Here is a 25,914-nt window from a genome sequence, read left to right as displayed (position 1 = left end):
TCTCTCTCGGACATTCAGAAGCCAAGTTATAAGCCCACAAATGTGTAACTGGACTACTTCTTTAAATTGACACCAGATCCGGTGACCTTTGGGACATGGTTTGACCCCCTTAGGAAAGTGCGATCATCTTGAAACGTTCAGATCACTTACAACTCAATAGATTCTACCTTCTTGTAACGTTTTAGCCTGATTGGACCTTGTTTTCACACACATGGACCCAGAATGATGTGAAATTGTGCTTCATGCAACATAATTCTGGGTGCCATTTACAAACCATAAGTGCTAATGACTCCATTCCTTTTTGTGGTTGTAGGGGCTGTTGATTGGAGTACATTAAAACAAACCTGATCTCTCTAGGACATTCAGAAACCAAGTTATAAGCCCACAAATGTGTAACTGGACTACTTCTTTAAATTGACACCAGATCCGGTGACCTTTGGGACATGGTTTGATCCCCTTAGGAAAATACTATCATCATGAAACGTTCAGATCACTTACAACTCAATAGATTCTACCTTCTTGTAACGTTTCAGCCTGATTGGACCTTGTTTTCACACAAATGGACCCAGAATGATGTGAAATTGTGCTTCGTGCAACATAATTCTGGGTGCCATTTACAAACCATAAGTGCGAATGACTCCATTCCTTTTTGTGGCTGTAGGGGCTGTTGGTAGGAGTACACTAAAACAAACCTGATCTCTCTAGGACATTCAGAAGCCAAGTTATAAGCCCACAAATGTGTAACTGGACTACTTTTTTAAATTGACACCAGATCCGGTGACCTTTGGGACATGGTTTGACCCCCTTAGGAAAGTGCTATCATCATGAAACATTCAGATCAATTACAACTCAATAGATTCTACCTTCCTGTAACGTTTCAGCCTGATTGGACCTCGTTTTCACACAAATGAACCCAGAATGATGTGAAATTGTGCTTCGTGCAACATAATTCTGGGTGCCATTTAAAAACCATAAGTGCTAATGACTCCATTCCTTTTTGGGGTAATGGGGGCTGTTAATTGGAGTACTCTAAAACAACCCTGACCTCTCTAGGATATTCAGAAGCCAAGTTATAAGCCCTCAAAGGTGTAATTGGACTACTTCTTTAAAGTTACACCAGGCCCGGTGACTTTTGGGACATGGTTTGACCCCCTTAGGAAAGTGCGATCATCTTGAAACGTTCAGATCACTTACAACTCAATAGATTCTACCTTCTTCTTACGTTTCATCCTGATTGGACCTTGTTTTCACACAAATGGACCCAGAATGATGTGAAATTGTGCTTCATGCAACATAATTCTGGGTGCCATTTACAAACCATAAGTGCTAATGACTCCATTCCTTTTTGTGGTTGTAGGGTCTGTTGATTGGAGTACATTAAAACAAACCTGATCTCTCTAGGACATTCAGAAGCCAAGTTCTAAGCCCACAAATGTGTAACTGGACTACTTCTTTAAATTGACACCAGATCCGATGACCTTTGGGACATGGTTTGATCCCCTTAGGAAAGTACTGTAATCATGAAACGTTCAGATCACTTACAACTCAATAGATTCTACCTTCCTGTAACGTTTCAGCCTGAATGGACCTTGTTTTCACACAAATGAACCCAGAATGATGTGAAATTGTGCTTCGTGCAACATAATTCTGGGTGCCATTTAAAAACCATAAGTGCTAATGACTCCATTCCTTTGTGTGGTTGTAGGGGCTGTTGATTGGAGTATACTAAAACAAACCTGATATCTCTAGGACATTCAGAAGCCAAGTTATAAGCCCACAAAGGTGTAACTGGACTACTTCTACCAGGCCCGGTGACCTTTGGGACATGGTTTGACCCCCTATAGGAATGTGCGATCATCATGAAACGTTCAGATCACTTACAACTCAATAGATTCCACCTTCTTGTAACGTTTCAGCCTGATTGGACCTTGTTTTCACACAAATGAACCCAGAATGATGTGAAATTGTGCTTCGTGAAACATAATTCTGGGTGCCATTTACAAACCATAAGTGCTAATGACTCCATTCCTTTTTGTGGATGTAGGGCCTGTTGATTGGAGTACACTAAAACAAACCTGATCTCTCTAGGACATTCAGAAGCCAAGTTATAAGCCCACAAATGTGTAACTGGACTACTTCTTTAAAGTGACACCAGGCCCGGTGACCTTTGGGACATGGTTTTACCCCCTATAGGAATGTGCGATCATCATGAAACGTTCAGATCACTTACAACTCAATAGATTCTACCTTCTTGTAACGTTTCAGCCTGATTGGACCTTGTTTTCACACAAATGAACCCAGAATGATGTGAAATTGTGCTTCGTGCAACATAATTCTGGGTGCCATTTAAAAACCATAAGTGCTAATGACTCCATTCCTTTTAGTGGTAATGGGGGCTGTTAATTGGAGTACTCTAAAACAAACCTGATCTCCCTAGGACATTCAGAAGCCAAGTTATAAAGCCACAAATGTGTAACTGGACTACTTCTTTAAATTGACACCAGGCCCGATGAAGTTTGGGACATGGTTTGACCACCTTAGGAAAGTGCTATCATCATGAAACGTTCAGATCACTTACAACTCAATAGATTCTACCTTCTTGTAACGTTTCAGCCTGATTGGACCTTGTTTTCACACAAATGAACCCAGAATGATGTGAAATTGTGCTTTGTGCAACATTTTTCTGGGTGCCATTTAAAAACCATAAGTGCTAATGACTACATTCCTTTTAGTTGTAATGGGGGCTGTTGATTGGAGTACTCTAAAACAAACCTGACCTCTCTAGGATATTCAGAAGCCAAGTTATAAGCCCACAAAGATGTAACTGGACTACTTCTTTAAAGTGACACCAGGCCCGGTGACCTTTGTGACATGGTTTGACCCCCTATAGGAATGTGCGATCATCATGAAACCTTCGGATCACTTACAACTCAATAGATTCTACCTTCTTGTAACATTTCAGCCTGATTGGACCTTGTTTTCACACAAATGAACCCAGAATGATGTGAAATTGTGTTTCGTGCAACATAATTATGGGTGCCATTTAAAAACCAGAAGTGCTAATGACTCCATTCCTTTTAGTGGTAATGGGGGCTGTTGATTGGAGTACTCTTAAACAAACCTGATCTCCCTAGGACATTCAGAAGCCAAGTTATAAGCCCACAAATGTGTAACTTGACTACTTCTTTAAAGTGACACCAGGCCCGATGACCTTTGGGACATGGTTTGACCCCCTTAGGAAAGTGCTATCATCAAGAAACGTTCAGATCACTTACAACTCAATAGATTCTACCTTCTTGTAACGTTTCAGCCTGATTGGACCTTGTTTTCACACAAATGAACCCAGAATGATGTGAAATTGTGCTTCGTGCAACATAATTCTGGGTGCCATTTAAAAACCATAAGTGCTAATGACTCCATTCCTTTTAGTGGTAATGGGGGCTGTTGATTGGAGTACTCTAAAACAAAGCTGACCTCTCTAGGATATTCAGAAGCCAAGTTATAAGCCCACAAAGGTGTAACTGGACTACTTCTTTAAAGTGACACCAGGCCCGGTGACCTTTGTGACATGGTTTGACCCCCTTAGGAAAGTGCGATCATCTTGAAACGTTCAGATCACTTACAACTCAATAGATTCTACCTTCTTCTTACGTTTCATCCTGATTGGACCTTGTTTTCACACAAATGGACCCAGAATGATGTGAAATTGTGCTTCATGCAACATAATTCTGGGTGCCATTTACAAACCATAAGTGCTAATGACTCCATTCCTTTTTGTGGTTGTAGGGTCTGTTGATTGGAGTACATTAAAACAAACCTGATCTCTCTAGGACATTCAGAAGCCAAGTTCTAAGCCCACAAATGTGTAACTGGACTACTTCTTTAAATTGACACCAGATCCGATGACCTTTGGGACATGGTTTGATCCCCTTAGGAAAGTACTGTAATCATGAAACGTTCAGATCACTTACAACTCAATAGATTCTACCTTCCTGTAACGTTTCAGCCTGAATGGACCTTGTTTTCACACAAATGAACCCAGAATGATGTGAAATTGTGCTTCGTGCAACATAATTCTGGGTGCCATTTAAAAACCATAAGTGCTAATGACTCCATTCCTTTGTGTGGTTGTAGGGGCTGTTGATTGGAGTATACTAAAACAAACCTGATATCTCTAGGACATTCAGAAGCCAAGTTATAAGCCCACAAAGGTGTAACTGGACTACTTCTACCAGGCCCGGTGACCTTTGGGACATGGTTTGACCCCCTATAGGAATGTGCGATCATCATGAAACGTTCAGATCACTTACAACTCAATAGATTCCACCTTCTTGTAACGTTTCAGCCTGATTGGACCTTGTTTTCACACAAATGAACCCAGAATGATGTGAAATTGTGCTTCGTGAAACATAATTCTGGGTGCCATTTACAAACCATAAGTGCTAATGACTCCATTCCTTTTTGTGGATGTAGGGCCTGTTGATTGGAGTACACTAAAACAAACCTGATCTCTCTAGGACATTCAGAAGCCAAGTTATAAGCCCACAAATGTGTAACTGGACTACTTCTTTAAAGTGACACCAGGCCCGGTGACCTTTGGGACATGGTTTTCCCCCCTATAGGAATGTGCGATCATCATGAAACGTTCAGATCACTTACAACTCAATAGATTCTACCTTCTTGTAACGTTTCAGCCTGATTGGACCTTGTTTTCACACAAATGAACCCAGAATGATGTGAAATTGTGCTTCGTGCAACATAATTCTGGGTGCCATTTAAAAACTATAAGTGCTAATGACTCCATTCCTTTTAGTGGTAATGGGGGCTGTTAATTGGAGTACTCTAAAACAAACCTGATCTCCCTAGGACATTCAGAAGCCAAGTTATAAAGCCACAAATGTGTAACTGGACTACTTCTTTAAAGTGACACCAGGCCCGATGAAGTTTGGGACATGGTTTGACCACCTTAGGAAAGTGCTATCATCATGAAACGTTCAGATCACTTACAACTCAATAGATTCTACCTTCTTGTAACGTTTCAGCCTGATTGGACCTTGTTTTCACACAAATGAACCCAGAATGATGTGAAATTGTGCTTCGTGCAACATTTTTCTGGGTGCCATTTAAAAACCATAAGTGCTAATGACTACATTCCTTTTAGTTGTAATGGGGGCTGTTGATTGGAGTACTCTAAAACAAACCTGACCTCTCTAGGATATTCAGAAGCCAAGTTATAAGCCCACAAAGGTGTAACTGGACTACTTCTTTAAAGTGACACCAGGCCCGGTGACCTTTGTGACATGGTTTGACCCCCTATAGGAATGTGCGATCATCATGAAACGTTCGGATCACTTACAACTCAATAGATTCTACCTTCTTGTAACATTTCAGCCTGATTGGACCTTGTTTTCACACAAATGGACCCAGAATGATGTGAAATTGTGCTTCGTGAAACATAATTCTGGGTACCATTTACAAACCATAAGTGCGAATGACTCCATTCCTTTTTTTGGCTGTAGGGGCTGTTGGTAGGAGTACACTAAAACAAACCTGATCTCTCTAGGACATTCAGAAGCCAAGTTATAAGCCCACAAATGTGTAACTGGACTACTTCTTTAAATTGACACCAGATCCGGTGACCTTTGGGACATGGTTTGACCCCCTTAGGAAAGTGCTATCATCATGAAAAAGTTCAGATCAATTACAACTCAATAGATTTTACCTTCCTGTAACGTTTCAGCCTGATTGGACCTTGTTTTCACACAAATGAACCCAGAATGATGTGAAATTGTGCTTCGTGCAACATAATTCTGGGTGCCATTTAAAAACCATAAGTGCTAATGACTCCATTCCTTTTTGTGTAGGGGCTGTTGATTGGAGTATACCAAAACAAACCTGATCTCTCTAGGACATTCAGAAGCCAAGTTATAAGCCCACAAATGTGTAACTGGACTACTTCTTTAAATTGACACCAGATCCGGTGACCTTTGGGACATGGTTTGACCCCCTTAGGAAAGTGCGATCATCTTGAAACGTTCAGATCACTTACAACTCAATAGATTCTACCTTCTTGTAACGTTTCAGCCTGATTGGACCTTGTTTTCACACAAATGGCCCCAGAATGATGTGAAATTGTGCTTCATGCAACATAATTCTGGGTGCCATTTACAAACCATGAGTGCTAATGACTCCATTCCTTTTTGTGGTTGTAGGGGCTGTTGATTGGAGTACATTAAAACAAACCTGATCTCTCTAGGACATTCAGAAGCCAAGTTATAAGCCCACAAATGTGTAACTGGACTACTTCTTTAAATTGACACCAGATGCGGTGACCTTTGGGACATGGGTTGATCCCCTTAGGAAAGTACTATCATCATGAAACGTTCAGATCACTTACAACTCAATAGATTCTACCTTCTTGTAACGTTTCAGCCTGATTGGACCTTGTTTTCACACAAATGGACCCAGAATGATGTGAAATTGTGCTTCGTGCAACATAATTCTGGGTGCCATTTACAAACCATAAGTGCGAATGACTCCATTCCTTTTTGTGGTTGTAGGGGCTGTTGGTAGGTGTACACTAAAACAAACCTGATCTCTCTAGGACATTCAGAAGCCAAGTTATAAGCCCACAAATGTGTAACTGGACTACTTCTTTAAAGTGACACCAGATCCGGTGACCTTTGGGACATGGTTTGACCCCCTTAGGAAAGTGCTATCATCATGAAACGTTCAGATCAATTACAACTCAATAGATTCTACCTTCCTGTAACGTTTCAGCCTGATTGGACCTTGTTTTCACACAAATGAACCCAGAATGATGTGAAATTGTGCTTCGTGCAACATAATTCTGGGTGCCATTTAAAAACCATAAGTGCTAATGACTCCATTCCTTTTTGTGTAGGGGCTGTTGATTGGAGTATACCAAAACAAACCTGATCTCTCTAGGACATTCAGAAGCCAAGTTATAAGCCCACAAATGTGTAACTGGACTACTTCTTTAAATTGACACCAGATCCTGTGACCTTTGGGACATGGTTTGACCCCCTTAGGAAAGTGTGATCATCTTGAAACGTTCAGATCACTTACAACTCAATAGATTCTACCTTCTTGTAACGTTTCAGCCTGATTGGACCTTGTTTTCACACAAATGAACCCAGAATGATGTGAAATTGTGTTTCGTGCAACATAATTATGGGTGCCATTTAAAAACCAGAAGTGCTAATGACTCCATTCCTTTTAGTGGTAATGGGGGCTGTTGATTGGAGTACTCTTAAACAAACCTGATCTCCCTAGGACATTCAGAAGCCAAGTTATAAGCCCACAAATGTGTAACTTGACTACTTCTTTAAAGTGACACCAGGCCCGATGACCTTTGGGACATGGTTTGACCCCCTTAGGAAAGTGCTATCATCAAGAAACGTTCAGATCACTTACAACTCAATAGATTCTACCTTCTTGTAACGTTTCAGCCTGATTGGACCTTGTTTTCACACAAATGAACCCAGAATGATGTGAAATTGTGCTTCGTGCAACATAATTCTGGGTGCCATTTAAAAACCATAAGTGCTAATGACTCCATTCCTTTTAGTGGTAATGGGGGCTGTTGATTGGAGTACTCTAAAACAAAGCTGACCTCTCTAGGATATTCAGAAGCCAAGTTATAAGCCCACAAAGGTGTAACTGGACTACTTCTTTAAAGTGACACCAGGCCCGGTGACCTTTGTGACATGGTTTGACCCCCTATAGGAATGTGCGATCATCATGAAACGTTCAGATCACTTACAACTCAATAGATTCTACCTTCTTGTAATGTTTCAGCCTGATTGGACCTTGTTTTCACACAAATGGACCCAGAATGATGTGAAATTGTGCTTCATGCAACATAATTCTGGGTGCCATTTACAAACCATAAGTGCTAATGACTCCATTCCTTTTTGTGGTTGTAGGGGCTGTTGATTGGAGTACACTAAAACAAACCTGATCTCTCTAGGACATTCAGAAGCCAAGTTATAAGCCCACAAAGGTGTAACTGGACTACTTCTTTAAATTGACACCAGATCTGGTGACCTTTGGGACATGGTTTGACCCCCTTAGGAAAGTGCTACCATCATGAAACGTTCAGATCACTTACAACTCAATAGATTCTACCTTCCTGTAACGTTTCAGCCTGATTGGACCTTGTTTTCACAAAAATGAACCCAGAATGATGTGAAATTGTACTTCGTGCAACATAATTCTGGGTGTCTTTTAAATACCATAAGTGCTAATGACTCCATTCCTTTTTGGGGTAATGGTGGCTGTTAATTGGAGTACTCTAAAACAACCCTGACCTCTCTAAGATATTCAGAAACCAGGTTATAAGCCCACAAAGGTGTAACTGGACTTCTTCTTTAAAGTGACACCAGGCCCGGTTACCTTTGGGACATGGTTTGACCCCCTATAGGAATGTGTGATCATCATGAAACATTCAGATCACTTACAACTCAATAGATTCTACCTTCCTGTAACGTTTCAGCCTGATTGGACCTTGTTTTCACACAAATGAACCCAGAATGATGTGAAATTGTGCTTCGTGCAACTTAATTCTGGGGGCCATTTAAAAACCATAAGTGCTAATGACTCCATTCCTTTTTGGGGTAATGGGGGCTGTTAATTAGAGTACTCTAAAACAACCCTGACCTCTCTAGGATATTCAGAAGCCAAGTTATAAGCCCTCAAAGGTGTAATTGGACTACTTCTTTAAAGTGACACCAGGCCCGGTGACTTTTGGGACATGGTTTGACCCCCTTAGGAAAGTGCGATCATCTTGAAAAGTTCAGATCACTTACAACTCAATAGATTCTACCTTCTTCTAACGTTTCATCCTGATTGGACCTTGTTTTCACACAAATGGACCCAGAATGATGTGAAATTGTGCTTCATGCAACATAATTCTGGGTGCCATTTACAAACCATAAGTGCTAATGACTCCATTCCTTTTTTTGGTTGTAGGGGCTGTTGATTGGAGTACAATAAAACAAACCTGATCTCTCTAGGACATTCAGAAGCCAAGTTCTAAGCCCACAAATGTGTAACTGGACTACTTCTTTAAATTGAGACCAGATCCGATGACCTTTTTGACATGGTTTGATCCCCTTAGGAAAGTACTGTAATCATGAAACGTTCAGATCACTTACAACTCAATAGATTCTACCTTCCTGTAACGTTTCAGCCTGATTGGACCTTGTTTTCACACAAATGAACCCAGAATGATGTGAAATTGTGCTTCGTGCAACATAATTCTGGGTGCCATTTAAAAACCATAAGTGCTAATGACTCCATTCCTTTTTGTGGTTGTAGGGGCTGTTGATTGGAGTACACTAAAACAAACCTGATATCTCTAGGACATTCAGAAGCCAAGTTATAAGCCCACAAAGGTGTAACTGGACTACTTCTACCAGGCCCGGTGACCTTTGGGACATGGTTTGACCCCCTATAGGAATGTGCGATCATCATGAAACGTTCAGATCACTTACAACTCAATAGATTACACCTTCTTGTAACGTTTCAGCCTGATTGGACCTTGTTTTCACACAAATGAACCCAGAATGATGTGAAATTGTGCTTCGTGAAACATAATTCTGGGTGCCATTTACAAACCATAAGTGCTAATGACTCCATTCCTTTTTGTGGATGTAGGGCCTGTTGATTGGAGTACACTAAAACAAACCTGATCTCTCTAGGACATTCAGAAGCCAAGTTATAAGCCCACAAATGTGTAACTGGACTACTTCTTTAAAGTGACACCAGGCCCGGTGACCTTTGGGACATGGTTTTACCCCCTATAGGAATGTGCGATCATCATGAAACGTTCAGATCACTTACAACTCAATAGATTCTACCTTCGTGTAACGTTTCAGCCTGATTGGACCTTGTTTTCACACAAATGAACCCAGAATGATGTGAAATTGTGCTTCGTGCAACATAATTCTGGGTGCCATTTAAAAACCATAAGTGCTAATGACTCCATTCCTTTTAGTGGTAATGGGGGCTGTTAACTGGAGTACTCTAAAACAAACCTGATCTCCCTAGGACATTCAGAAGCCAAGTTATAAAGCCACAAATGTGTAACTGGACTACTTCTTTAAAGTGACACCAGGCCCGATGACCTTTGGGACATGGTTTGACCCCCTTAGGAAAGTGCTATCATCATGAAATGTTCAGATCACTTACAACTCAATAGATTCTACCTTCTTGTAACGTTTCAGCCTGATTGGACCTTGTTTTCACACAAATGAACCCAGAATGATGTGAAATTGTGCTTCGTGCAACATTATTCTGGGTGCCATTTAAAAACCATAAGTGCTAATGACTCCATTCCTTTTAGTGGTAATGGGGGCTGTTGATTGGAGTACTCTAAAACAAACCTGACCTCTCTAGGATATTCAGAAGCCAAGTTATAAGCCCACAAAGGTGTAACTGGACTACTTCTTTAAAGTGACACCAGGCCCGGTGACCTTTGTGACATGGTTTGACCCCCTATAGGAATGTGCGATCATCATGAAACGTTCGGATCACTTACAACTCAATAGATTCTACCTTCTTGTAACGTTTCAGCCTGATTGGACCTTGTTTTCACACAAATGGACCCAGAATGATGTGAAATTGTGCTTCGTGCAACATAATTCTGGGTGCCATTTACAAACCATAAGTGCGAATGACTCCATTCCTTTTTGTGGTTGTAGGGGCTGTTGGTAGGAGTACACTAAAACAAACCTGATCTCTCTAGGACATTCAGAAGCCAAGTTATAAGCCCACAAATGTGTAACTGGACTACTTCTTTAAAGTGACACCAGATCCGGTGACCTTTGGGACATGGTTTGACCCCCTTAGGAAAGTGCTATCATCATGAAACGTTCAGATCAATTACAACTCAATAGATTCTACCTTCCTGTAACGTTTCAGCCTGATTGGACCTTGTTTTCACACAAATGAACCCAGAATGATGTGAAATTGTGCTTCGTGCAACATAATTCTGGGTGCCATTTAAAAACCATAAGTGCTAATGACTCCATTCCTTTTTGTGTAGGGGCTGTTGATTGGAGTATACCAAAACAAACCTGATCTCTCTAGGACATTCAGAAGCCAAGTTATAAGCCCACAAATGTGTAACTGGACTACTTCTTTAAATTGACACCAGATCCTGTGACCTTTGGGACATGGTTTGACCCCCTTAGGAAAGTGTGATCATCTTGAAACGTTCAGATCACTTACAACTCAATAGATTCTACCTTCTTGTAACGTTTCAGCCTGATTGGACCTTGTTTTCACACAAATGAACCCAGAATGATGTGAAATTGTGTTTCGTGCAACATAATTATGGGTGCCATTTAAAAACCAGAAGTGCTAATGACTCCATTCCTTTTAGTGGTAATGGGGGCTGTTGATTGGAGTACTCTTAAACAAACCTGATCTCCCTAGGACATTCAGAAGCCAAGTTATAAGCCCACAAATGTGTAACTTGACTACTTCTTTAAAGTGACACCAGGCCCGATGACCTTTGGGACATGGTTTGACCCCCTTAGGAAAGTGCTATCATCAAGAAACGTTCAGATCACTTACAACTCAATAGATTCTACCTTCTTGTAACGTTTCAGCCTGATTGGACCTTGTTTTCACACAAATGAACCCAGAATGATGTGAAATTGTGCTTCGTGCAACATAATTCTGGGTGCCATTTAAAAACCATAAGTGCTAATGACTCCATTCCTTTTAGTGGTAATGGGGGCTGTTGATTGGAGTACTCTAAAACAAAGCTGACCTCTCTAGGATATTCAGAAGCCAAGTTATAAGCCCACAAAGGTGTAACTGGACTACTTCTTTAAAGTGACACCAGGCCCGGTGACCTTTGTGACATGGTTTGACCCCCTATAGGAATGTGCGATCATCATGAAACGTTCAGATCACTTACAACTCAATAGATTCTACCTTCTTGTAATGTTTCAGCCTGATTGGACCTTGTTTTCACACAAATGGACCCAGAATGATGTGAAATTGTGCTTCATGCAACATAATTCTGGGTGCCATTTACAAACCATAAGTGCTAATGACTCCATTCCTTTTTGTGGTTGTAGGGGCTGTTGATTGGAGTACACTAAAACAAACCTGATCTCTCTAGGACATTCAGAAGCCAAGTTATAAGCCCACAAAGGTGTAACTGGACTACTTCTTTAAATTGACACCAGATCTGGTGACCTTTGGGACATGGTTTGACCCCCTTAGGAAAGTGCTACCATCATGAAACGTTCAGATCACTTACAACTCAATAGATTCTACCTTCCTGTAACGTTTCAGCCTGATTGGACCTTGTTTTCACAAAAATGAACCCAGAATGATGTGAAATTGTACTTCGTGCAACATAATTCTGGGTGTCTTTTAAATACCATAAGTGCTAATGACTCCATTCCTTTTTGGGGTAATGGTGGCTGTTAATTGGAGTACTCTAAAACAACCCTGACCTCTCTAAGATATTCAGAAACCAAGTTATAAGCCCACAAAGGTGTAACTGGACTTCTTCTTTAAAGTGACACCAGGCCCGGTTACCTTTGGGACATGGTTTGACCCCCTATAGGAATGTGTGATCATCATGAAACATTCAGATCACTTACAACTCAATAGATTCTACCTTCCTGTAACGTTTCAGCCTGATTGGACCTTGTTTTCACACAAATGAACCCAGAATGATGTGAAATTGTGCTTCGTGCAACTTAATTCTGGGGGCCATTTAAAAACCATAAGTGCTAATGACTCCATTCCTTTTTGGGGTAATGGGGGCTGTTAATTAGAGTACTCTAAAACAACCCTGACCTCTCTAGGATATTCAGAAGCCAAGTTATAAGCCCTCAAAGGTGTAATTGGACTACTTCTTTAAAGTGACACCAGGCCCGGTGACTTTTGGGACATGGTTTGACCCCCTTAGGAAAGTGCGATCATCTTGAAAAGTTCAGATCACTTACAACTCAATAGATTCTACCTTCTTCTAACGTTTCATCCTGATTGGACCTTGTTTTCACACAAATGGACCCAGAATGATGTGAAATTGTGCTTCATGCAACATAATTCTGGGTGCCATTTACAAACCATAAGTGCTAATGACTCCATTCCTTTTTTTGGTTGTAGGGGCTGTTGATTGGAGTACATTAAAACAAACCTGATCTCTCTAGGACATTCAGAAGCCAAGTTCTAAGCCCACAAATGTGTAACTGGACTACTTCTTTAAATTGAGACCAGATCCGATGACCTTTTTGACATGGTTTGATCCCCTTAGGAAAGTACTGTAATCATGAAACGTTCAGATCACTTACAACTCAATAGATTCTACCTTCCTGTAACGTTTCAGCCTGATTGGACCTTGTTTTCACACAAATGAACCCAGAATGATGTGAAATTGTGCTTCGTGCAACATAATTCTGGGTGCCATTTAAAAACCATAAGTGCTAATGACTCCATTCCTTTTTGTGGTTGTAGGGGCTGTTGATTGGAGTACACTAAAACAAACCTGATATCTCTAGGACATTCAGAAGCCAAGTTATAAGCCCACAAAGGTGTAACTGGACTACTTCTACCAGGCCCGGTGACCTTTGGGACATGGTTTGACCCCCTATAGGAATGTGCGATCATCATGAAACGTTCAGATCACTTACAACTCAATAGATTACACCTTCTTGTAACGTTTCAGCCTGATTGGACCTTGTTTTCACACAAATGAACCCAGAATGATGTGAAATTGTGCTTCGTGAAACATAATTCTGGGTGCCATTTACAAACCATAAGTGCTAATGACTCCATTCCTTTTTGTGGATGTAGGGCCTGTTGATTGGAGTACACTAAAACAAACCTGATCTCTCTAGGACATTCAGAAGCCAAGTTATAAGCCCACAAATGTGTAACTGGACTACTTCTTTAAAGTGACACCAGGCCCGGTGACCTTTGGGACATGGTTTTACCCCCTATAGGAATGTGCGATCATCATGAAACGTTCAGATCACTTACAACTCAATAGATTCTACCTTCGTGTAACGTTTCAGCCTGATTGGACCTTGTTTTCACACAAATGAACCCAGAATGATGTGAAATTGTGCTTCGTGCAACATAATTCTGGGTGCCATTTAAAAACCATAAGTGCTAATGACTCCATTCCTTTTAGTGGTAATGGGGGCTGTTAACTGGAGTACTCTAAAACAAACCTGATCTCCCTAGGACATTCAGAAGCCAAGTTATAAAGCCACAAATGTGTAACTGGACTACTTCTTTAAAGTGACACCAGGCCCGATGACCTTTGGGACATGGTTTGACCCCCTTAGGAAAGTGCTATCATCATGAAATGTTCAGATCACTTACAACTCAATAGATTCTACCTTCTTGTAACGTTTCAGCCTGATTGGACCTTGTTTTCACACAAATGAACCCAGAATGATGTGAAATTGTGCTTCGTGCAACATTATTCTGGGTGCCATTTAAAAACCATAAGTGCTAATGACTCCATTCCTTTTAGTGGTAATGGGGGCTGTTGATTGGAGTACTCTAAAACAAACCTGACCTCTCTAGGATATTCAGAAGCCAAGTTATAAGCCCACAAAGGTGTAACTGGACTACTTCTTTAAAGTGACACCAGGCCCGGTGACCTTTGTGACATGGTTTGACCCCCTATAGGAATGTGCGATCATCATGAAACGTTCGGATCACTTACAACTCAATAGATTCTACCTTCTTGTAACGTTTCAGCCTGATTGGACCTTGTTTTCACACAAATGGACCCAGAATGATGTGAAATTGTGCTTCGTGCAACATAATTCTGGGTGCCATTTACAAACCATAAGTGCGAATGACTCCATTCCTGTTTGTGGTTGTAGGGGCTGTTGGTAGGAGTACACTAAAACAAACCTGATCTCTCTAGGACATTCAGAAGCCAAGTTATAAGCCCACAAATGTGTAACTGGACTACTTCTTTAAATTGACACAAGATCCGGTGACCTTTGGGACATGGTTTGACCCCCTTAGGAAAGTGCTATCATCATGAAACGTTCAGATCAATTACAACTCAATAGATTCTACCTTCCTGTAACGTTTCAGCCTGATTGGACCTTGTTTTCACACAAATGAACCCAGAATGATGTGAAATTGTGCTTCGTGCAACATAATTCTGGGTGCCATTTAAAAACCATAAGTGCTAATGACTCCATTCCTTTTTGTGTAGGGGCTGTTGATTGGAGTACACTAAAACAAACCTGATCTCTCTAGGACATTCAGAAGCCCAGTTATAAGCCCACAAAGGTGTAACTGGACTACTTCTTTAAATTGACACCAGATCCGGTGACCTTTGGGACATGGTTTGATCCCCTTAGGAAAGTACTGTCATCATGAAACGTTCAGATCACTTACAACTCAATAGATTCTACCCTCTTGTAACGTTTCAGCCTGATTGGACCTTGTTTTCACACAAATGAACCCAGAATGATGTGAAATTGTGCTTCGTGCAACATAATTCTGGGTGCCATTTAAAAACCATAAGTGCTAATGACTCCATTCCTTTTTGGGGTAATGGGGGCTGTTAATTGGAGTACTCTAAAACAACCCTGACCTCTCTAGGATATTCAGAAACCAAGTTATAAGCCCACAAAGGTGTAACTGGACTACTTCTTTAAAGTGGCACCAAGCCCGGTGACCTTTGGGACATGGTTTGACCCCCTTAGGAAAGTGCGATCATCTTGAAACGTTCAGATCACTTACAACTCAATAGATTCTACCTTCTTCTAACGTTTCATCCTGATTGGACCTTGTTTTCACACAAATGGACCCAGAATGATGTGAAATTGTGCTTCATGCAACATAATTCTGGGTGCCATTTACAAACCATAAGTGCTAATGACGCCATTCCTTTTTGTGGTTGTAGGGGCTGTTGATTGGAGTATACTAAAACAAACCTGATATCTCTAGGACATTCAGAAGCCAAGTTATAAGCCCACAAAGGTGTAACTGGACTACTTCTTTAAATTGACACCAGGCCCGGTGACCTTTGGGACATGGTTTGACCCCCTTAGGAATGTGCGATCATCATGAAACGTTCAGATCACTTACAACTCAATAGATTCTACCTTCTTGTAACGTTTCAGCCTGATTGGACCTTGTTTTCACACAAATGAACCCAGAATGATGTGAAATTGTGCTTCGTGCAAAATAATTCTGGGTGCCATTTACAAACCATAAGTGCTAATGACTCCATTCCTTTTTGTGGTTGTAGGGCCTGTTGATTGGAGTACACTAAAACAAACCTGATCTCTCTAGGACATTCAGAGGCCAAGTTATAAGCCCACAAATGTGTAACTGGACTACTTCTTTAAAGTGACACCAGGCCCGGTGACCTTTGGGACATGGTATTACCCCCTATAGGAATGTGCGATCATCATGAAACGTTCAGATCACTTACAACTCAATAGATTCTACCTTCTTGTAACGTTTCAGCCTGATTGGACCTTGTTTTCACACAAATGAACCCAGAATGATGTGAAATTGTGCTTCGTGCAACATAATTCTGGGTGCCATTTAAAAACCATAAGTGCTAATGACTCCATTCCTTTTAGTGGTAATGGGGGCTGTTAATTGGAGTACTCTAAAACAAACCTGATCTCCCTAAGACATTCAGAAACCAAGTTATAAGCCCACAAATGTGTAACTGGACTACTTCTTTAAAGTGACACCAGGCCCGATGACCTTTGGGACATGGTTTGACCCCCTATAGGAATGTGCGATCATCATGAAACGTTCAGATCACTTACAACTCAATAGATTCTACCTTCTTGTAACGTTTCAGCCTGATTGGACCTTGTTTTCACACAAATGAACCAAGAATGATGTGAAATTGTGCTTAGTGCAGCATAATTCTGGGTGCCATTAAAAAACCATAAGTGCTAATGACTCCATTCCTTTTTGAGGTTGTAGGGGATGTTGATTGGAGTGCACTAAAACAAACCTGATCTCTCTAGGACATTCAGAAGCCAAGTTATAAGCCCACAAATGTGTAACTGGACTACTTCTTTAAATTGACACCAGATCCGGTGACCTTTGGGACATGGTTTGACCCCCTTAGGAAAGTGCTATCATCATGAAACGTTAAGATCACTTACAACTGAATAGATTCTACCTTCCTGTAACGTTTCAGCTTGATTGGACCTTGTTTTCTCACAAATGGACCCAGAATGATGTGAAATTGTGCTTCGTGCAACATAATTCTGGGTACCATTTACAAACCATAAGTGCTAATGACTCCATTCATTTTTGTGGTTGTAGGGGCTGTTGATTGGAGTACACTAAATTAAACCTGATCTCTCTAGGACATTCAGAAGCCAAGTTATAAGCCCACAAATGTGTAACTGGACTACTTCTTTAAATTGACATCAGACCTGGTGACCTTTGGGACATGGTTTGACCCCCTTAGGAAAGTGCTATCATCATGAAACGTTCAGATCACTTACAACTCAATAGATTCTACCTTCCTGTAACGTTTCAGCCTGATTGGACCTTGTTTTCACACACATGGACCCAGAATGATGTGAAATTGTGCTTCGTGCAACATAATTCTGGGTGCCATTTACAAACCGTAAGTGCTAATGACTCCATTCCTTTTTGTGGTTGTAGGGGATGTTGATTGGAGTACACTAAAACAAACCTGATCTCTCTAGGACATTCGGAAGCCAAGTTATAAGCCCACAAATGTGTAACTGGACTACTTCTTTAAATTGACACCAGATCCGGTGACTTTTGGGACATGGTTTGACCCCCTTAGGAAAATGCTATCATCATGAAACGTTCAGATCACTTACAACTCAATAGATTCTACCTTCCAGTAGCGTTTCAGCCTGATTGGACCTTGTTTTCACACAAATGGACACAGAATGATGTGAAATTGTGCTTTGTGCAACATAATTCTGGGTGCCATTTACAAACCATAAGTGCTAATGACTCCATTCCTTTTTGTGGTTGTAGGGGCTGTTGATTGGAGTACATTAAAACAAACCTGATCTCTCTAGGACATTCAGAAGCCAAGTTATAAGCCCACAAATGTGTAACTGGACTCTTCTTTAAATTGACACCAGATCCGGTGACCTTTGGGACATGGTTTGACCCCCTTAGGAAAGTGCTATCATCATGAAACGTTCAGATCACTTACAACTCAATAGATTCTACCTTCCTGTAACGTTTCAGACTGATTGGAACTTGTTTTCACACAAATGAACCCAGAATGATGTGAAATTGTGCTTCGTGCAACATAATTCTGGGTGCCATTTACAAACCATAAGTGCTAATGACTCCACTCCTTTTTGTGGTTGTAGGGGCTGTTGATTGGAGTACACTAAAACAAACCTAACCTCTCTAGGACATTCAGAAGCCAAGTTATAAGCCCACAAAGGTGTAACTGGACTACTTCTTTAAAGTGACACCAGGCCCGGTGACCTTTGGGACATGGTTTTACCCCCTATAGGAATGTGCGATCATCTTGAAATGTTCAGATCACTTACAACTCAATAGATTCTACCTTCTTGTAGCGTTTTAGCCTGAATTGGACCTTGTTTTCACACAAATGGACCCAGAATGATGTGAAATTGTGCTTCGTGCAACATAATTCTGGGTGCCATTTACAAACCTTAAGTGCTAATGACTCCATTCCTTTTTGTGGTTGTAGGGGCTGTTGTTTGGAGTACACTAAAACAAACCTGATCTCTCTAGGGCATTCAGAAGCCAAGTTATAAGCCCACAAATGTGTAACTGGAATACTTCTTTAAACTGACATCAGATCCGGTGACATTTGGGACATGGTTTGACCCCCTTAGGAAAGTGCTATCATCATGAAACATTCAGATCACTTACAACTCAATAGATTCTACCTTCCTGTAACGTTTCAGCCTGATTGGACCTTGTTTTCACACAAATGAACCCAGAATGATGTGAAATTGTGCTTCGTGCAACATAATTCTGGGTGCCATTTACAAACCATAAGTGCTAATGACTCCCTTCCTTTTTGTGGTTGTAGGGGCTGTTGATTGGAGAACACTAAAACAAAACCAAACCTCTCTAGGACATTCAGAAGCCAAGTTATAAGCCCACAAAGGTGTAACTGGACTACTTCTTTAAAGTGACACCAGGCCCGGTGACCTTTGGGACATGGTTTGACCCCCTATAGGAATGTGCGATCATCTTGAAACGTTCAGATCACTTACAACTCAATAGATTCTACCTTCCTGTAACGTTTCAGCCTGATTGGACCTTGTTTTCACACAAATGAACCCAGAATGATGTGAAATTGTGCTTCGTGCAACATAATTCTGGGTGCCATTTAAAAACCATAAGTGCTAATGACTCCACCATAAGTGCTAATGACTCCATTCCTTTTTGGGGTAATGGGGGCTGTTAATTGGATTACTCTAAAACAAACCTGACCTCTCTAGGATATTCAGAAGCCAAGTTATAAGCCCACAAATGTGTAACTGGACTACTTCTTTAAATTGACACCAGATCCGGTGACATTTGGGACATGGTTTGACCCCCTTAGGAAAGTGTTATCATCATGAAACGTTCAGATCACTTACAACTCAATAGATTCTACCTTCCTGTAACGTTTCAGCCTGAATACACCTTGTTTTCACACAAATGAACCCAGAATGATGTGAAATTGTGCTTTGTGCAACATAATTCTGGGTGCCATTTACAAACCATAAGTGCTAATGACTCCATTCCTTTTTGTGGTTGTAGGGGCTGTTGATTGGAGAACACTAAAACAAACCTGATCTCTCTAGGACATTCAGAAGCCAAGTTATAAGCCCACAAAGGTGTAACTGGACTACTTCTTTAAAGTGACACCAGGCCCGGTGACCTTTGGGACATGGTTTGACCCCCTATAAAATGTACAATCATCTTGAAACGTTCAGATCACTTACAACTCAATAGATTCTACCTTCCTGGAACGATTTCAGCCTGATTGGACCTTGTTTTCACACAAATGAACCCAGAATGATGTGAAATTGTGCTTCGTGCAACATAATTCTGGGTGCCATTTACAAACCATAAGTGCTAATGACTCCATTCCTTTTTGAGGTTGTAGGGGCTGTTGATTGGAGTACACTAAAACAAACCTGATCTCTCTAGGACATTCAGAAGCCAAGTTATAAGCCCACAAATGTGTAACTGGACTACTTCTTTAAATGACACCAGATCCGGTGACTTTTGGGACATGGTTTGTCCCCCTTAGGAAAGGGCTATCATCATGAAACGTTCAGATCACTTACAACTCAATAGATTCTACCTTCCTGTAACGTTTCTGCCTGATTGGACCTTGTTTTCACACAAATGAACCCAGAATGATGTGAAATTGTGCTTTGTGCAACATAATTCTGGGTGCCATTTAAAAACCATAAGTGCTAATGACTCCATTCCTTTTTGGGGTAATGGGGGCTGTTAATTGGATTACTCTAAAACAAACCTGACCTCTCTAGGATATTCAGAAGCCAAGTTATATGCCCACAAATGTGTAACTGGACTACTTCTTTAAAGTGACACCAGGCCCGGTGACCTTTGGGACATGGTTTGACCCCCTATAGGAATGTGCGATCATCACAAAACGTTCAGATCACTTACAACTCAATAGATTCTACCTTCTTGTAACGTTTCAGCCTGATTGGACCTTGTTTTCACACAAATGGACCCAGAATGATGTGAAATTGTGCTTCGTGCAACATAATTCTGGGTGTCATTTAAAAACCATAAGTGCTAATGACTCCATTCCTTTTTGTGGTTGTGGGGGCTGTTGATTGGAGTACACTAAAACAAACCTGATCTCTCTAGGACATTCAGAAGCCAAGTTATAAGCCCACAAATGTGTAACTGGACTACTTCTTTAAATTGACACCAGATCCGGTGACCTTTGGGACATGGTTTGACCCCCTTCGGAAAGTGCTATCATCATGAAACGTTCGGATCACTTACAACTCAATAGATTCTACCTTCCTGTAACGTTTCTGCCTGACTGGACCTTGTTTTCACACAAATGAACCCAGAATGATGTGAAATTGTGCTTCGTGCAACATAATTCTGGGTGCCATTTAAAAACCATAAGTGCTAATGACTCCATTCCTTTTTGGGGTAATGGGGGGCTGTTAATTGGAGTACTCTAAAACAAACCTGACCTCTCTAGGATATTCAGAAGCCAAGTTATAAGCCCACAAATGTGTAACTGGACTACTTCTTTAAAGTGACACCAGGCCCGGTGACCTTTGGGACATGGTTTGACCCCCTTAGGAAAGTGCTATCATCAAGAAACGTTCAGATCACTTACAACTCAATAGATTCTACCTTCTTGTAACGTTTCAGCCTGATTGGACCTTGTTTTCACACAAATGAACCCAGAATGATGTGAAATTGTGCTTCGTGCAACATAATTCTGGGTGCCATTTAAAAACCTTAAGTGCTAATGACTCCATTCCTTTTTGGTGTAATGGGGGGCTGTTAATTGGAGTACTCTAAAACAAACCTGACCTCTCTAGGATATTCAGAAGCCAAGTTATAAGCCCACAAATGTGTAACTGGACTACTTCTTTAAAGTGACACCAGGCCCGGTGACCTTTGGGACATGGTTTGACCCCCTATAGGAATGTGCGATCATCATGAAACGTTCATATCACTTCCAACTCAATAGATTCTACCTTCTTGTAACGTTTCAGCCTGATTGGACCTTGTTTTCACACAAATGGACCCAGAATGATGTGAAATTGTGCTTTGTGCAACATAATTCTGGGTGCCATTTACAAATCATAAGTGCTAATGACTCCATTCCTTTTTGTGGTTGTAGGGGCTGTTGATTGGAGTACATTAAAAAAAAACCTGATCTCTCTAGGACATTCAGAAGCCAAGTTATAAGCCCACAAAGGTGTAACTGGACTACTTCTTTAAAGTGACACCAGGCCCGGTGACCTTTGGGACATGGTTTGACCACCTATAGGAATGTGCGATCATCATGAAACGTTCAGATCACTTACAACTCAATAGATTCTACCTTCTTGCAACGTTTCAGCCTGATTGGACCTTGTTTTCACACAAATGAACCCAGAATGATGTGAAATTGTGCTTCGTGCAACATAATTCTGGGTGCGATTTACAAACCATAAGGTTGTAGGGGCTGTTGATTGGAGTACACTAAAACAAACCTGATCTCTCTAGGACATTCAGAAGCCAAGTTATAAGCCCACAAAGGTGTAACTGGACTACTTCTTTAAAGTGACACCAGGCCCGGTGACCTTTGGGACATGGTTTGACCCCCTATAAAAATGTACAATCATCTTGAAACGTTCAGATCACTTACAACTCAATAGATTCTACCTTCCTGGAACGATTTCAGCCTGATTGGACCTTGTTTTCAGACAAATGAACCCAGAATGATGTGAAATTGTGCTTCGTGCAACATAATTCTGGGTGCCATTTACAAACCATAAGTGCTAATGACTCCATTCCTTTTTGAGGTTGTAGGGGCTGTTGATTGGAGTACACTAAAACAAACCTGATCTCTCTAGGACATTCAGAAGCCAAGTTATAAGCCCACAAATGTGTAACTGGACTACTTCTTTAAATGACACCAGATCCGGTGACTTTTGGGACATGGTTTGTCCACCTTAGGAAAGGGCTATCATCATGAAACGTTCAGATCACTTACAACTCAATAGATTCTACCTTCCTGTAACGTTTCTGCCTGATTGGACCTTGTTTTCACACAAATGAACCCAGAATGATGTGAAATTGTGCTTTGTGCAACATAATTCTGGGTGCCATTTAAAAACCATAAGTGCTAATGACTCCATTCCTTTTTGGGGTAATGGGGGCTGTTAATTGGATTACTCTAAAACAAACCTGACCTCTCTAGGATATTCAGAAGCCAAGTTATATGCCCACAAATGTGTAACTGGACTACTTCTTTAAAGTGACACCAGGCCCGGTGACCTTTGGGACATGGTTTGACCCCCTATAGGAATGTGCGATCATCACGAAACGTTCAGATCACTTACAACTCAATAGATTCTACCTTCTTGTAACGTTTCAGCCTGATTGGACCTTGTTTTCACACAAATGAACCCAGAATGATGTGAAATTGTGCTTCGTGCAACATAATTCTGGGTGCCATTTAAAAACCATAAGTGCTAATGACTCCATTGCTTTTTGTGGTTGTAGGAGCTGTTGATTGGATAACACTAAAACAAACCTGATCTCTCTAGGACATTCAGAAGCCAAGTTATAAGCCCACAAATGTGTAACTGGACTACTTCTTTAAATTGACACCAGATCCGGTGACCTTTGGGACATGGTTTGACCCCCTTAGGAAAGTGCTATCATCATGAAACATTCAGATCACTTACAACTCAATAGAATCTACCTTCCTGTAAAGTTTCTGCCTGATTGGACCTTGTTTTCACACAAATGAACCCAGAATGATGTGAAATTGTGCTTCGTGCAACATAATTCTGGGTGCCATTTAAAAACCATAAGTGCTAATGACTCCATTCCTTTTTGTGGTAATGAGGGCTGTTAATTGGAGTACTCTAAAACAAACCTGACCTCTCTAGGATATTCAGAAGCCAAGTTATAAGTCCACAAACGTGTAACTGGACTACTTCTTTAAATTGACACCAGATCCGGTGACCTTTGGGACATGGTTTGACCCCCTTAGGAAAGTGCTATCATCATGAAACGTTCAGATCACTTACAACTCAATAGATTCTACCTTCCTGTAACGTTTCTGCCTTATTGGACCTTGTTTTCACACAAATGGACCCAGAATGATGTGAAATTGTGCTTCGTGCAACATAATTCTGGGTGCCATTTACAAACTTTAAGTGCTAAAAACTCCATTTCTTTTTGTGGTTGTGGGGGCTGTTGATTGGAGTACACTAAAACAAACCTGATCTCTCTAGGACATTCAGAAGCCAAGTTATAAGCCCACAAATGTGTAACTGGACTACTTCTTTAAATTGACACCAGGCCTGGTGACCTTTGGGACATGGTTTTACCCCCGATTGGAATGTGCGATCATCTTGAAACGTTCATATCACTTACAACTCAATAGATTCTACCTTCTTGCAACGTTTCAGCCTGACTGGACCTTGTTTTCACACAAATGAACCCAGAATGATGTGAAATTGTGCTTCGTGCAACATAATTCTGGGTGCCATTTACAAACCATAAGGTTGTAGGGGCTTTTGATTGGAGTACACTAAAACAAACCTGATCTCTCTAGGACATTCAGAAGCCAAGTTATAAGCCCACAAATGTGTAACTGGACTACTTCTTTAAATTGACACCAGGCCTGGTGACCTTTGGGACATGGTTTTACCCGCTATAGGAATGTGCGATCATCATGAAACGTTCAGATCACTTACAACTCAATAGATTCTACCTTCTTGTAACGTTTCAGCCTGATTGGACCTTGTTTTCACACAAATGGACCCAGAATGATGTGAAATTGTGCTTCGTGCAACATAATTCTGGGTGCCATTTAAAAACCATAAGTGCTAATGACTCCATTCCTTTTTGGTGTAATGGGGGGCTGTTAATTGGAGTACTCTAAAACAAACCTGACCTCTCTAGGATATTCAGAAGCCAAGTTATAAGCCCACAAATGTGTAACTGGACTACTTCTTTAAAGTGACACCAGGCCCGGTGACCTTTGGGACATGGTTTGACCCCCTATAGGAATGTGCGATCATCATGAAACGTTCATATCACTTACAACTCAATAGATTCTACCTTCTTGTAACTTTTCAGCCTGATTGGACCTTGTTTTCACACAAATGGACCCAGAATGATGTGAAATTGTGCTTTGTGCAACATAATTCTGGGTGCCATTTACAAATCATAAGTGCTAATGACTCCATTCCTTTTTGTGGTTGTAGGGGCTGTTGATTGGAGTACATTAAAAAAAACCTGATCTCTCTAGGACATTCAGAAGCCAAGTTATAAGCCCACAAAGGTGTAACTGGACTACTTCTTTAAAGTGACACCAGGCCCGGTGACCTTTGGGACATGGTTTGACCACCTATAGGAATGTGCGATCATCATGAAACGTTCAGATCACTTACAACTCAATAGATTCTACCTTCTTGCAACGTTTCAGCCTGATTGGACCTTGTTTTCACACAAATGAACCCAGAATGATGTGAAATTGTGCTTCGTGCAACATAATTCTGGGTGCGATTTACAAACCATAAGGTTGTAGGGGCTGTTGATTGGAGTACACTAAAACAAACCTGATCTCTCTAGGACATTCAGAAGCCAAGTTATAAGCCCACAAATGTGTAACTGGACTACTTCTTTAAATTGACACCAGGCCTGGTGACCTTTGGGACATGGTTTTACCCCCTATAGGAATGTGCGATCATCATGAAACGTTCAGATCACTTACAACTCAATAGATTCTACCTTCTTGTAACGTTTCAGCCTGATTGGACCTTGTTTTCACACAAATGGACCCAGAATGATGTGAAATTGTGCTTCGTTCAACATAATTCTGGGTGCCATTTAAAAACCATAAGTGCTAATGACTCCATTCCTTTTTGGGGTAATGGGGGGCTGTTTATTGGAGTACTCTAAAACAAACCTGACCTCTCTAGGATATTCAGAAGCCAAGTTATAAGCCCACAAATGTGTAACTGGACTACTTCTTTAAAGTGACACCAGGCCCGGTGACCTTTGGGACATGGTTTGACCCCCTATAGGAATGTGCGATCATCACGAAACGTTCAGATCACTTACAACTCAATAGATTCTACCTTCTTGTAACGTTTCAGCCTGATTGGACCTTGTTTTCACACAAATGGACCAAGAATGATGTGAAATTGT

Source organism: Nothobranchius furzeri, chromosome 11 (assembly GCF_043380555.1).
Source record: "Nothobranchius furzeri strain GRZ-AD chromosome 11, NfurGRZ-RIMD1, whole genome shotgun sequence".
In the NCBI taxonomy this organism is placed as follows: domain Eukaryota; kingdom Metazoa; phylum Chordata; class Actinopteri; order Cyprinodontiformes; family Nothobranchiidae; genus Nothobranchius; species Nothobranchius furzeri.
Note: the sequence above shows the minus strand (reverse complement) of the source record.